Below are 15,665 nucleotides of genomic sequence, written 5' to 3' on the forward strand. Positions count from 1 at the left end.
CCAGCCTTCTGCCAGTTGCAGAGTCTCACTCTGAAGGCATCTGGCAACTTTCTCCTATCATTGAGTTCACTGCACAGGAAGCTGTACTTCCTTTTGTTTGTCCTGAATCTCCCACCATTCTGCTTCATTGGATGGCCCTAGGTTCTAGTATTATATACGAGGGGGGGGGAGAGAGAGAGAGCTCTTTCTCCATATCATGTATAATTTTATATACCTCTGTCATGTAGGTGTAAAGAAGAAATTTTCTTGGTTCAGATTTTTAAGTGAACCAACCCTACTAAGACATGGATCAGAATGTAATCATTCTTCAGATTTCACATTTCGCTCAGTTTGTTTATAAAAGTACCAAAATGAGATTTTACAATGTGTATTTTAGAATAAAATATGTTTCAAAATACATATATAGAGACAAAATATGTAGAAGACAAAATATTAATATTGAAATGGGACAGAACGGGCCTATCAATGAACATGTGCACAACTGACACATGCTGGAAACAGACTGATCTGTCTATCCCTGCTATCTTGTCTTTCCCTCCACTTCCTTTTTCTCTTAACTGTATCGCCCCAAACACTGTAATCTTTCTTCACAGGGGAGTTGTGTTGTCCCATTCTCATTTTGGCTGCCTTTTACTGCACTTTCCCCAACTCTGCAATATCCTTTCTGATGTGCATCAAACAAACCTTTCAAATGGAGTGGGATGGATGAGAAAACTGGGAGTAGGGAGGGGTGGCTATTGACAGCAAAGGCCTTGTTATTCATCTCATTGGCGATCGCTCGTGGCGAGTAAGATTGTCTTCCAGGGTAAGGTCTTTAACAATGGGTCCATACGTGACTGTGGAGGCCAATTCTGGATCCACACAGCCTCCCATAGTGAGGACATAGGTTTCCAGATGGAAGATGGTCACAATGATGATTTGCTTGACATGCCTTCCACTTAGCTCGTTTGTCCCTTTCACCCTGTAGTTGTGCTTCTTCAAGGTCCATAGCACCTTTGATAATGGCCGACCTCCAATTGGGATGCTCATGGGCCAAGGCTTCCCAGTTCTTGATGCTCATGTTACATTTTTTTTAGATTAGCTTTGAGAACATCTTTAAACCTCTTTTGCTGTCCGCCGATATTCCGTTTTCCATCCTTAAGTTGGGAGTAAAGTAGCTGCTTTGGAAGATGGTGATCAAGCATTCGAACAACATGGCTGGTCCAGTGAAGTTGATGTTGGAGGATCATTGTTTCAACACTGGTGGTCTTTGCTTCTTCCAATATGCTAACATTCATCCGCCTATCTTCCCAAGTAATTTGCAGAATTTAAAGGCCTTGTACCCTTCACCTTTAAGTCCTGGACACACTTGATCATTCTGAGGAATGTCCTGTGATGCTGGGATGCACTGAGATTTTAGTTTCCAGTTGTCAGAACTAGTCTGAGGTGAGCCAGGAGTTGGTAGCAAAAAACTGTAAGTCAGAACCAAAGGCCAAACCAGGAGGCAGATCAAAAACCAAAGCAGAAGTCAAGATTGCAGAGCAAGTCAGAACTGAAGACAGGACCGGGAGCAAGTCCATGACCAGGCAGCTGGTTTAAGAAGCAAGCAAGAATTCAGGACCACAGGAGTGTCAAAAGATGAATTAACACATCAGAGATCAGTAAAACCTTGTTGCTCAAACAAGGCTTAACTGGAACAGGAAGTCCTCTTGTAATCCTTCCTGCCTAGGAGGTTCTAATGACCAGCCTGGTCAATCCAGGGCCTGAGGATATCAAATTTCATAGGCACGTGCTGCAACATGTAGTTCAGTAGCTCATCATATGGGGAAGGTGCACATAGCCTCCCCCCCCAATCCCAGTTTGAGCCCCAGAACCTCTGGAAATCCCAGCAGCTCTGGAATAATTCTTTCCACCTCACACTATGACACATACTTCTATTATGATTAAAGTAAAACTACAAACGAACTAGTCCTATACCATCACTGATGTTCTTCATATTTTCTGTTACAAGGCTTTGTATTGTCAGCAACTCTCTAGTCTGACTCATATTTTGGCAGAAATGTGGACCCTTGCAAGGTGAGGATTACTTTTTCAGAAACTTTCTGTCCTCACACGTGGTTTATGTCAAATATAAAGGGTGAATTGATGTAGATGTTGATGTGTTTCCCTGTAAAATACACATGAGCATCAAACAAGGAACACTCCACATCTATTTTAAAGGGAAACACATTGACCTTTGAATACTAATGTCCTTCATATCTGGAAATTAATAAACAGCCTTATACCCGAATCAGATCTTTGGTCAATCCAGCTCAGTATGGTCTACACTAGGGATGGAAAAATCTGTCAGTTTTGGTTCTCTTGGTTTCTCATTTTTCCAACCTTAAGTTCAGTTCTCTACATTTCTGCAGCAATTTGCGATTTTTTAAAAAAATCTTCATGAAATTTCTCCAGCATTTTAGTGTGAATTTCTTCTAATAAACACATTTTGTAGGCATTGGACTAATTTACACATTTTTGCAAGCTGTTTCTTGTCATATAATGCATTTTGGATTATATTTTCACTCATATATCCATTCTTATGCACACTTTCTGCGTATATAGGCATTTTTGTAAACACTGATTTGGGACTTGCATTGCAAAATTCAAGTAAGTGTGAACTTTGAAGGATGGCAGCGTTTCGGTTATCATATTGTTTTGGAAAGTGTGAGTTTAGTAGATTTGGCTTGAGAGCTAAAACAAAATTCTCACCCATCCATAGTCTTCACTGGCAGCGGCACTTTCCCAGCCGGGGTTGAACCTTGGACCTTTTGCAATCAAAGCAAGCGTATGCTGTATCACTGAGCAATGGTTCCTCTCCTCCCACCCTGAATAATACATGTACCAAGCATGTATAATATTCACAGGTCTTACAAAAAGTGTAGTAAAAGCCTTTTCTGAGAGAATAGCATCATGAAAGAATATGTATGGTGCAATGGAGGGAGAGGTCTGTACAGACTGACTCACTCGGGGGTGGGGAGGCCTTTCCATCTGAGGGCTGCATTTCCTAATAGGCAACCTTCTCAGGGCCATACGCTAGTGGTGAGTGGGGCAATGAATGTGACTCTTGGCACAGCTTGATACAGGCCAGCCACACTGAAGCCAGAGGTTTCTCCATGTTCATCTCTCCATCCAGCCAAGCAAGACACATTTTAAAATTAAAGGACATATCCCAGCCAGACAAAAGTCCTGGAGGATGGTGTGGCACAGGGCCAGTGACGAGTGTGGCCTAGGGAGGAGGCAAAGCCTAGGAAGAATCCTGAGGGCCAGATAGAAAGGTCTGGATGGCTGCATTTGGCCCCAAGGCCTGAGGTTCCCCGCTACTGAACTAAGGGTTGTATTTAATGAAATTCTACTCAGAGCAGACCCACTGAAATTAATTAACCTAAGTTAGTCCTCCCTGTTAACTTCAGTGGGTCTACTCTCGGTAGGACTAGCATTCAATACAGCCAATGCTGTTTGATCGGATGAACTATCTAATGCAAGTAAGTACAGAAGGATATCTGCCATGAACATACATCATGGTTGCTGTGAAGTCATATTGTTGTGCCAGACTTGCAAGCACACCTAAATTATTTTGCAGGCAAGGCAGCATGTGTTGACTTTGCTACTTCAGCAAAGTCACTGACTGATTTAGATCATTCATAGCAGCATGCCAATCTACTACATGGTAGCATTCTTCAACATTGGGCCTCTGGATATTGATGAACGACAGTTTCTAACAGCCTGCCAGCTTAGCCAATGGTTAGGGATGATGGGAATTGTAGTCAACAACATCTGGGCACCCACTGTTGAAGAATGATGCTGTAGAGGGAATGTGGCCAGCCGAGTCCAGGAGAGACAGCTCACTTATGTTCCATCTGACTCCTAAGGGAAATTTGACCACCAAGGGATCACTTGTATCGGTGGAATACTCATCTGGTGTACTGAAATAAGTCATAAAGAAGGATTGCATTTGAGAAGTAGCCTAGAAGGACAAATCCATTCCACAAATGACACCACTATAACTACATCAAAGCAAGCTATGGAATGCATCAGTGTAGCTACCACTAGTGCTGCTTAACATTTATGTAGCACCAGCTGTGTGCTCTGACCGTCTGTAGGATCAGAGTGCATGTTAATGATGAGATGTGAGTGCCTTCTGTGCCCCTGCACTGAATATGCATTTAAGCATATCATTCCAAGACAGAATGTATCCTGCCAGGATTTTTCCCTCTTAATTAAAGTTACACGAGTTATGAAATACTTTCCTTTATATTAAGCTCTTATTCCTGTGGAGAAATTTCTGTTTGTTTTTATCTCATTTGAGCTTCAAGGTTAATCTTGGTTTAAGAATTTTGCTCACTGTGACAGCAAACTCATTGTGCTCCATTCTGATCTTTTTGTGTGCGTGTGTATATCTCTCTCCCTATGTCATGCTGTGCCCAAATGCTACTAGCTAGGGCATCCTCTGTGTGCTAGTCAGCCCTACAGACGTTATAAAAAATGATACCTCTGTAAATACATAGAGAAGAGGGCTTTTCTTCTTCTTCTTCTCCTTCTCAAAGGAGGACATTACATTTTCTTTTCAGAATCAGGAGAGGACCATAGATTCCCAGATGGAGGCTTCAGAACAATGGCTTATTTTACAGCAAGTAGGAATTAGATGTTTGACTTTACCCTATGATCTTTCACAGTTACAAATATAGTGGAATTCTCACTGTCCAAATCCTCATTATAGAAATACTAGTTTGGCAACTGTGAGGGTCTTAGCTGTGTGGGGAGGTGGTAATGATGCAGTGTATAGGTCACAATGCCCTCCTCTCTCTCTTCCCAGGATCCTTCTCAAACTGAGCTTCTGTTATGTGTGCAGAGGGTAGAAGGATGCAGAACATAAAAAATCCTGCATGATAAAGAGGCAAAATTGGCTGATAGGATCTAAAGCAAATAGAGACGCCAGGTACATTCTCCCAAACCAGTCTCAGCTATGAACTTGAGGGGAGGGGTCTCATTAAGGCCTACCTCAGAACTGAGGGCAGCTTTACAAGCCCCACAGTTCTCCTCTGATTTGGATCAATATCCAGGCTGGAAGAGAAATCCTGACTTCTCTACCACCATCCTCATCCTCAAAAGCCACCTCCACCACTCCCACCTCTAAAGCAATTCCCTTACCCCCTCCTTACTCCTTTGAGTGGCAGTGCTGGAGAAAACAGCATGTGAATGAGAGCAGAGGGAGGGTTCATTCCTTCCCTCCTTCCCTCTTCTCTATTGCCCTGTTGTGCTTGATTATAGGAGTGCATAAGACTGGGAGATGTAGGGGCACAGAAAACTATGGGAGACTGAAGCAATGACAGGAGCTCTTAGGAGAGCAACATTCCACATGGTCCCTTGCACCCTGTCATCCTGTGAGAAAGTGCAATGTGAAGGTGATGACCTCCCTCCACTCTCCTCCTCATGTACCTTTACTGCTCTTCTCACTCCCACTCCCATTCTCCTCCCCATGCCACTGCTTACACACATAGATACACACACATGAGTTATGAGATATATTGCCCAGCCTTCCTCAGACCTACTGATTTGTCTCCACCAGTGGTTGCAACCAGCAAAAATGAGAAATGTTGCACTGGATTACCTTCTGATCCACATCTCTTTTCTTTACAGTTTATGTTGTATATATGTCGTGTCATGACCATTGTCTCAGGGAAATGTTATTGCAGTATTACCTCTCCCTAACGGAAACAAAGTATGGGATTTCCTCTGCAGAAAGAGATTAATGCTGTCAAAACATGGAATGCAAAATATGTAAGTGGCATGTAAGTGCAGAACATGTAAGTGAGGATGGCATTCCACAGCATTGGCACCACAACTGAAAAGGTCCAGTCTTTTGTCCCCACATTGCTGTTATTCAGTCAGAGTACAGGACCTCTGGTGTTTATCAGAGTACACAATCATTTTCTTACATCATGGGAAGCTGCTTTATATAAAGCAGGCAGACTGTTGGTCCATCAAGCTCACTATTGCCTACACTGGCTGGCAGAGGCTCTCTTCAGACAGAGAATTCCCAAGCCCTAGCTAGGGATGCCAGGGATTAAAACTGTGGCCTTTTGCATGCAAAGCATGTGCTCTACCACTGAGCTACAGACCTTCCCCAATGTCAGAAAATTTCAGGGAAGAGTTTAACATTAGTTACAAGAGCACAACATTTAATCTGCTAGCACTGTGGCATCTTGCATGGTTCCTTTAATATAAGAACAACTAAAACAATAGCTGACATGCACAGTCTTGTATTCATAGATGCAGTAAATGCATTTCACATTGGGTTTGATCACAAGCGTTTAAAATCTCTTCAGTACCGAACACAGCAGGATATCACTGACCCCCAAGTTCAAATTGCATTACTTACCTTCCTTATAACTTTATATTTAGGAACAAAGCACCCTTAAAGAGGCAATGTTCTAATGAGGGTTACCCTAATGGGACACAGCACTGCTAAGACCACCATAGAGTAAACCTTATATCAGAGGGAAAAGGAGGAGGATTCTTTTTTTGCCTTTATAATAAGGGTGAAATCCAATTTATCCATTGTATAACCCCATTTAACCATAGAAAATCTTGTTGAGGACCAAAAGATAAAATATAGATCCTATGTTCTCTCTGCCCCCCCTACATACTTGATCTTTTGTGTTTGATCATAAATGCTTATTGTGAAAAGATGTCTCATACCTCCAAGCTACGCACTGTTTGCTACTCATTAGCAATTTATAAATGATATTTTCTCCCTGGTGACATATCTTTTGATATGATTCTCTAATAATAATATCCACCAATATTAAAATAAGAACATCCCCATGTATTGTGATCACCTTCAACCACATTTCCTCACGAAAATTAAATTTTAGCACACCAACTGATATTGTATGCATATATTTGTCTACCATCATTATAAATCTCCTAAGGGTCTCTATAAAATGATACTTTTTGCCTCTTTGTGGTAATTCTACCTAATGCTCAAAAGCAAGAAACTAATTACATGCTGACTTTTCAGTAACTTTGATCTTTCGTATACCATACTACAGAGTTTCTATAGGTAATCATATAATTATAATGCACTAAGTAGGGTGAAATCAGCTATCAACTTCTCTTATTTAAATTGCATTAGCCAGCTTTATTGGGGGGTGGGGAGGGAAACCTCATTTCATTTTAAAATATATCAATCGTTTCTCCAGCAGTTTGCAGTTTAGAATCAGCAACTATATAAGTTGAGGATATAAAGTTTCAGACTAAAATCTAATTATATACACTAATGTTTATAACAAATGTCTCATTTTAACACAAGGAGTTTTACTGGAGGAAACTATGTGAGGAATTCTTCAAAATATATGCTTAAGGAAGGCCAGGAATAAAAGATAGTGTTGTTAGGCAATTTCAGAGTTTTCTCTTGGGAAGTGCTGAGTCTATAGGAAAAAAATAGTTACCTCATTTTGTACTTTCTTGACGAATTGGTGAGATACTTCCTGCATACACACAAAAACGGAAAACAATTTATGTTTTCAGCTGAAGTCTATTAGAGTGTACCAAAAATTTATAGATTTTCTCTTCGAAATCTGAGATTTTGACCTATCATATTCAAAGGCACTGATGGAATTGTTCTGCGTAGTTTTGTGACTGAAAGACTGGTGTGCAGGAGGAAATTTCAGTCTTTCAGGTGCCTCCCCTCATGTGTTGATTTCAGGTCTACATGCCCAGGCACAACATGCCCAAACAATCCATCTGTCACAAAAAAGGGGTGGCCCAAATTACTGAGATGACTCATATATGTATGGAGGTATACCAGGGGTGGGGAATCTGTGGCTGTCCAAGACTGCATTCAGAGATGGGGTTTACTGTGTTAGTTTTACTGATCATAACGGTAAAACTGTCTTGATTTCTAACATTTGTTTCACTGTTGCATTATGGAACTGCGGTGTTTTGAGTGACATGCCGCCATGTCGCACTAAATTTCATTCACACCAGTGGGCATGGTGTGACACAACAATGAATGTCATTGGACATGTCACTACTCCTCCACCAATTTTGCCCATTTGCACTTCTGTTTCCCCATGACCTCACCATGAAAACTGCAGGAAAGAACTGTATGCTGGGTTAGCGCCCTGCATTTCGTTGCTTTACTCCTACAATATTTTGGGTTAATGGGGTTGCAAATGGATTTGTTCTGGAGGCAATGAACACAGAAATGAGTGGTAAACCTCCACCGTATTTGCTAGATTTCCAGAAGGGTGAAAGATCACATGAAATGTGGAAATTATCGGTAAGGAAATGTCTCAAAAGTGGGATAAATTGATTTCTGAATGCAGCTTTGATATTGCTGGACTACAACTCCTATTATCCTTGACCACTGGCCATGGTGACTGAGGCTGATGGGAGTTGGAGTCCAACTGGGGGGCTACAGGATCCCCATCTCTGAGGTACACCCAAAGATTTGAATCATACAACACTTCATGTTTATGAGAGCTGAACTTTTCCACATGCCCTATGTAGAAGTACATGCTGGGCTTTTAAGCTGTAGGTCTGTACAATGTGTTAAAATCGACAGCTACTCTTTATCAGGAGGACTGGCCTGATACTGAGGCTGGCCTCAGGGGTCAGCATTGTTGGGTACCTTCCAGGGCCCATTCCACTGTTTTGCTACTCCACCTCCTTGATGTTGCTGCCTGCCTCTTTGAGCTAGCGAGCAAAGGGGGGAGGAGCAATATGTTGCTTTCTCCCTCTGGAAAGTGGGGCATATTGGCTTAGAGGTTGAGGCAAATGAATGGGCAGCAGTGGTGAGGGGGAGAGGGTGGCTACACTCAGAAGGAAGGGGCACACTGAGAACACCCACCCAAAAGCTGGAACTATCACTGTGCCACTTCTTTGACTTATGTTAATACAGTAAGCATAGATGTGATGCATTTTTGCACCTTAGGCCAACCCTCCTATTTGTTTTCAGTATAATATTGGTGAGCCAACTCTAGTTTCCCAGAGATAGGCAGAAGGACCTAAACCTGCTTTATAAGTCATTGCTTCCCTTTGTTTTGTTGCCCTCTTTTTTTTTCAATCTGGTGAGGCCATCTGACTGGGCCTAAGAGACATGCTCAAGGCATGTGGTATTGTAAGGGAGAAGAGGCACACATTGGACCACATTTTGAGGGTGGACGAATCCTGTGGAGGCTGGTCTATTAGGGCAAGGGGGGCATTGCCCACCAACCACAGGCATCACTCACTTGCCTGCCTTCTTCCTTACAACTTGTCCAGGGGGTGGCACTGCCTGTCAGCTTCTTCCCTCCTCCTCCTTAGTCTTGGTGTTTTCCTTGTAGACGTCTGCAGGGAGGATGATGGGGACAAAACCAGAATTAGTTGGCTCTGCCTGTCATTGACTGTGGCTGTACCTACTGCTGGCATCCCTGCTTTCCACCCTAGCAGTCCCAATGAGCACCATTGGCTGAGCCACATGGTTTCCTCACAGGAAGTTTCCGTTCTTTCTGCCTGGATTGTGTCCAAGCAAAGTTGCTTCCTCACTGTACTCCCTAGACTGCCATTTTAAATCTCCACAAGAGAAACAGCAAGGACATGTCTGTTGATATTCCTGCTACATTCCTGCAAAGGCAAAGAAGTCATTCCTTTCACTGTGTCTTCAGATTTCTTCTGTCTTCTTAGCTTTGCTCTTCTCAAACCTCAAGGCAAAAAGCATGCCTCTTTTTTTTGGTCTCCATACTGCTGGTATAGGCTTTTTTCTTGGATGTTCTATTCCCAGTAGGAGCATTGCGAATCCTTCCCCAGTGTCCAGTTGTCTTAGATCTCAATTTCAAAAATGAGAGTTTCTGGAGCACAGGCCTTTCTGGAAGCAAAACTCTTTGACTTGCAGTCCCTAATCCCAGATTTTCAAATTCTCTGTGCTTTGGAAAGGATGGTTTGGCTGTGCTCAGAGTTAGAACTCTTCATTTGTTCCAGGGCTTCTCATGCTCCAGACCTCAATTCTGGTTCTGGGTGCAAACAATTATCAAGAGCTCCCTAAGTATTTAGGGGCTCCTCTACTTGCTTTAAGCTCACTTCAGTGAAGATCAACCACTTGATTGTGGAAACAAGTTTGAGATGGAAGAGTTTTCTATGGATAACTCTTGCTCAAGCACTGTGGAATTACTTAACTTGTGGGGATGGAGAGAAAGGTTCATAATGCACAGCAGTCTGTGGCATGTTTCCCATTGAGCTCAACAGTGCTGTTGCATTACATTAGGAAAGACAATGTTCTGACTTCCCAGGAGGATCCCTACGCCTGTGCAGCCTCTGAGACGAGCTCCGTCTTGGATGAAACTTATCCAGTTTAAATTCAGTCAGAAGGCTCTTTTCTGACTGGGAATAATTTCTTCCGGATAAGGAAGAAACGTGAGATTTCCCACACAGCTTTGTTTTGATTGTTGGAGTCTGGAATTCGTCAGAATTGTCTGTCTTCCAGCAGCTCAGACAGAGCGAGGATTTTTATGCTAGCTCAGCTGGATAGGTGACCCTTTTTTTTTATGGATTAACAGGCAAACATCCTCCTGTCTACATTCATCATTTTCTTATCTATACAGCTAAAGAGATTTGTCAAAGTAACAGCAATTGAGATAACCTAGGTGAGGTAAGACTTTCCTTTTTTTATTCACGGAACTAAGGGGGAAGAAAATATAAATAGCTTATCTTTTTTTATTGCAAAAAGCTGACATGGAAAATAGCAATTTAAAGATTACAACGGACGGGAGATTTCTGATTGGAAGAGATAAGAAATCTTTTTGATTTATAAGACTTTTGTGTAATATATGGCTGGGACTATTTTTCCTGATCTACTTTTTTTTTTGACGAATCTGCTCATTTTCTCTGCTACTAGTTATTTGGACGCTGTGAACTAAAGCCGTTCTTACACTTCCGGGCAGATAAGAGATAAGGGCTGTCTAGCGTGTGACGTTAGTTGGTTGGAAAGATTAACTCCTTAGTAACTGGTTCAAGAAATAAGCTGCTCTTTGTTTGGGACATTGAAAATTGAAGGAGTTTTGTTCCTTTGGTTTTAAGAATGACAATTAAGAAGATCATGGATGTACAAGAAGGGACTTTATCTCTAGACATGTTTCAGAAAATAATGAATGGGATTAACTCAATAAAACAAGAACTCAGAAATAATAGACAAGCGTGGAGAATTGAATTTCACGAAATGAGACAGGAGCTGAAAGAAACTCAGGATTCTATGAGAAAGGAGAATAAAGATAGATCTGGAAAACAAAAAAAGGATGAAAGAGAAATTAAAGGCAAGGTTCAAACTATGGAGATTGGCTTAATTATGGACATGAAAAAAGACATGAAAATGATGGATCCTGGAGACAAATATTACAGTTTGGAATTCAGCGCTGTCCCTGAAGGAATTGAAGAGATTGGAGATAAAGATATTATCGGTTCAAAAAAATTCCTGGACTGGAAGGATTTGATGGAACTTGAAATGGAGAAAGTTAACAGAATTAATCCCTGTTTTGTGTCAATGGAAAAATCTTCAAGAGATGTACTAGTGTATCATGTGGAAAAGAGGAACAGAGATGCGGCTTTGCAACAATACTTCAGTGATACGTTTGGATTTGATGGCAAGAAAATATCTGTGATGGAGGAAATTCCTATCAGACTTTTATTATATGACTATGACAGCAAGATTTTTGGGTGCGTAAAGATGGAAGATGGAAGATGGACCCAATATGGATAATGACAGAAGAGCGATTTAAAATTACTGGACTTAGTAGATTTGATGAGTTGGATTAATTGATATGTTTATTTAGTAAAAAAAATTGATTGATATATATCTCAAGGATTGGAAACTTCTCTTTGACTTTTTGTGGAAGATTAAAATGATAGGATGTTAATGAGATTTGAAACTAACTAAGATAACCGCTGGAGGAAGGTGATTTTATAATCTATTAAGAGATAGGTTTGTTATACATTATAGATTTATAGCTGAATTATAGCGATTTGAAATTACTGGACTTAGTAGATTTGATGAGTTGGATTAACTGGCATGTTTATTTAGAAAAAAAATTGATTGACATATATCTCAAGGATTGGAAACTTCTCTTTGACTTTTTGTGGAAGATTAAAATGATATGATGTTAATGAGATTTGAAACCAACTAAGATAACCGCTGGAGGAAGGTGATTTTATAATCTATTAAGAGATAGGTTTGATATATATTATAGATTTATAGCTGAACTATGACAAATCGGAAGTCAATATTCTTTCTTTTATATATATATATATATATATATATATATATATATATATATATTTCTTTTTGTATTGTACTAGTTATTGATTTGTGTTGTTTTCTTTTTGTATTGTTTTGGTTTTGAAAATTGGAATAAAAATTAATTGCAAAAAAAAAAATAAAGGAAAGACAATGTTCCACTTGTATGCCATTGTTCCCTATCGATTGGTTCTTGCTTAGGGTTAATAGGATGCTGGATGCCTGCCCTTTCCTAGGAGAATAGAGGTACCCTGTTGACAAGAGGAAGTGCAGAGGGAGGATTCCTTTCTTCCATGTTCCATAGCTGAGGCTACAGCCTGTCAGAAATTGGTTCTTTGTGGATATTAAGCTAGTGGAATATAATAACCATACCTCAGTTTGAGTTTCCTCTTGAATGACTCAGTGCTATGGAAAGGAAACATCATGTTGTTTGTGAAACAGGGCTTTACCTTTACCACATCCCATATGTGTACCTTTGTTTGCCTAATAATATTCAAAGCCACAGAAAATCTAAGCCACACATTCACTTTAAAGCTGAACAAACAAAAAATTGTTTTGACATCATCAATCATGTCATGTGATCACAGGCCATATTGTGTGCAAATAGTACTTGTTTTATCTGGAGTTTCAACCTTTAAAAAATTCAAAATAGTAGAGTTGTTTATTTGACCTGGGACTTGACCCTCCGACTTTAGCACTGCATTCTGACAAAGCGGTAGAAAGAAAACACATTTTACTTTTTAACTCTTGTGGTATGAAGGAAACCTGGTTTCCCGGGAGACTTTTGACATATTCCTTACATTTGCAATTTAACAATAGGAACGTTTATTTCATATTTTGTTTTTACAGAGACGAAAGGAAGAAAAAGTGTTTACTCGGTGCAGTGCATGGTAGTGACTCTCTCATTATGAGAAACTGCAGACCCAGTGTGTGCATTTAGCTCTGGGAATTGCATCGCTTAAGGGCCCTGTGGTTAGACAGATGAAGCCAGACAGACAATAAGAAATAACAGTTGGAAAGCCATAAAGCCATACACATAAAATGTTTGCACAGATCCTATTAACAAATCATCTACTTTTGAGAATATACTTCTCATGCATAGACTTAAACATTTCAGTAGAATGTCTGTGTTTTTCTGATAGTGTAACTTTCCCCCTTTAATTAATTTCCTAGCTGCTAAAGGGGCATGTGACGATACTAACTCTGTGTCTCTCATGCATCTTCCTAGTAATTTTCTAGTATGGAACCATATGACACATGCAGTGTTTCTCCACCCCATTCCAATTAATTGGAAGGGGCAGTCAAACACTGAATACAGTGGTATCATATCAAATATTTCTTTTGCTGAACATTGCCAGGGGGGCATAAGAACCTAAGTAGAGCCCTGCTGGATCAGGACAATGTTCTATCTCATTCAGCATCCCATACTCACAGTGGCTAACTGATGCCCATGGGGAGCCAGCAAGAGGGACCTGAGCATAACAGCACTCACCTCAGTTGTGATTCCCAGCAACTGTCATGCATAGGCATATTTTCTCCAACAGTGGAAGCACAGCATAGCCATGAGATTTAGTTGCCATTGATAGCCCTGTCTTCCATGCGTTTTCCTAATCATCTTTTAACACCATCCAAGTGGGTGACTATCACTGCCCCTTGTGGAACACACTGGAGAGAGCAAGTTGGCAGTAAGCATTCCTTCTTCATATGGACTGTATCCATTAAACCATGATGTAGCACTATACCATGGTGAAGCATTGAGGTCATCAACGGGGTGCCCATGGGCATAATAGTGCCCTTCAGGATTTCTTCTAGCACCCATTAAGCCTCTGAACCTCCCCAATGCCCCCTGTGTCATGAGGTGGTGAGGGTGGTTACCTTTTTCCCACTTGAAAAGTACCTAGAGCTGAAAGAGGAAGCTGGAAGTGCAACACTCTGTTTCACATGAACTGTTATTTATTGCTATTGTTATTATATTTTAGCTGAATGTGCTCCTTAAGGCTCAGATTGGCAGAAAATGGAGCAATCAAGAGGATGGGGAGGAATGGGAGTGGTCTGGGAAAATGGGGCAGGGGGAGAAAGTGGGTTGTCACATGAGACAGGAGCAAGTGAGAGTGAATGAGTGCATGTACACTTCTCTGAGTCACTAAAACAGATCCTCTTGAAATTACATATTTTTTAAATCAGTTTCCCCACCACCTCCATAGAAAAACATGGGTCTGAGGCACCGATCCTTATGAATCCTCATAATTTTTAGAAGAAACCCGCTCAAAACACTGCCAAATCCAAAGTCATCTCTGTGTACACACATGTGTACTGCCCTGGGCTCCTGCTGAGAGGAAGGGCGGGATAGAAATAAAATAATAAATAAATAAATAAATAAAATAAATGTATTCTGTGATTTGCTGGTGGTTTTTAGGATGGCCAATTGTCCTTTTTTCTAGAAGGTTGTCCTTTTTCCTCCATCCCCTTGTCCACTAAAGTTTTCAGTATTCAGTATATGAGTTACATGGCTGTGAAGAAAGTTTTCCCGCTATCCTCATGCTGCTGCTACAAGATAGAGAGTGGCTGGGTGTTGCGTTTCTGTTTGCCCGTGGCTGCTTTGAGGCTGGGGGCAGGCAGGGGTGGAAGGGAGACAGAAGAGGAGGAGCAAGACAGTGAGCAAACACCACGCTAAACAAGCATGCAGGACAGGAAAGAAGCCTGGAGCAAGCTGCTGCTAACCAACCTTTTTTTCCTGGTATGAGTGGGTAGTTAGAGCTTAAAGTGTGCGCCAATTTAACGAAAGAATTCAAGAATCTGTATGCAGAGTTTCTCAAGAACAAAATATTACCAAGGGTGATCAGACTTACTGGTAACAGAGAGAAGAAAAAATGGCAATGAATGACATTGCTGCTAAGGATGGGTGAGAATTTTGATTCTGTTCTCATTTCAAGCAGAATTTATCAGATTCGCACTTTCTGAAACAATATGAGAACCAAAACACAGCCATCTTTAGAAATTTAAATTTATTAGAATTTTTGGATGCAGTTCGCCAACTAAACGATATTTATAAAATGCATATATTAGGGGAAAGTGTGCATAAAAATGAATACATGAGTGAAAAAACATGTAAAAAGGCATGAAGTGATGAGAAATGGCTTGCAAAAATGTGTACCTTTGTCAAAACTGCCTACAAAACTGTGTTTATTTGGAGAAATTTGCATTAAAATGGTGGAGAATTTTCGTGAGGATTTAAAAAAAAAATTCACAGATTGCTGCAGAAATGTAGAGAACTAAATTTAACATTAGAAAAGTGAGAAACTGAAATAACCAAGATTGACAGACTTTTCTGTCCCTAATTGCTGCAGAGTTGCAAAAGCAGATGGGCCAAAAACAT

Source organism: Rhineura floridana, chromosome 3 (genome assembly GCF_030035675.1).
Source record: "Rhineura floridana isolate rRhiFlo1 chromosome 3, rRhiFlo1.hap2, whole genome shotgun sequence".
Lineage (NCBI taxonomy): Eukaryota > Metazoa > Chordata > Lepidosauria > Squamata > Rhineuridae > Rhineura > Rhineura floridana.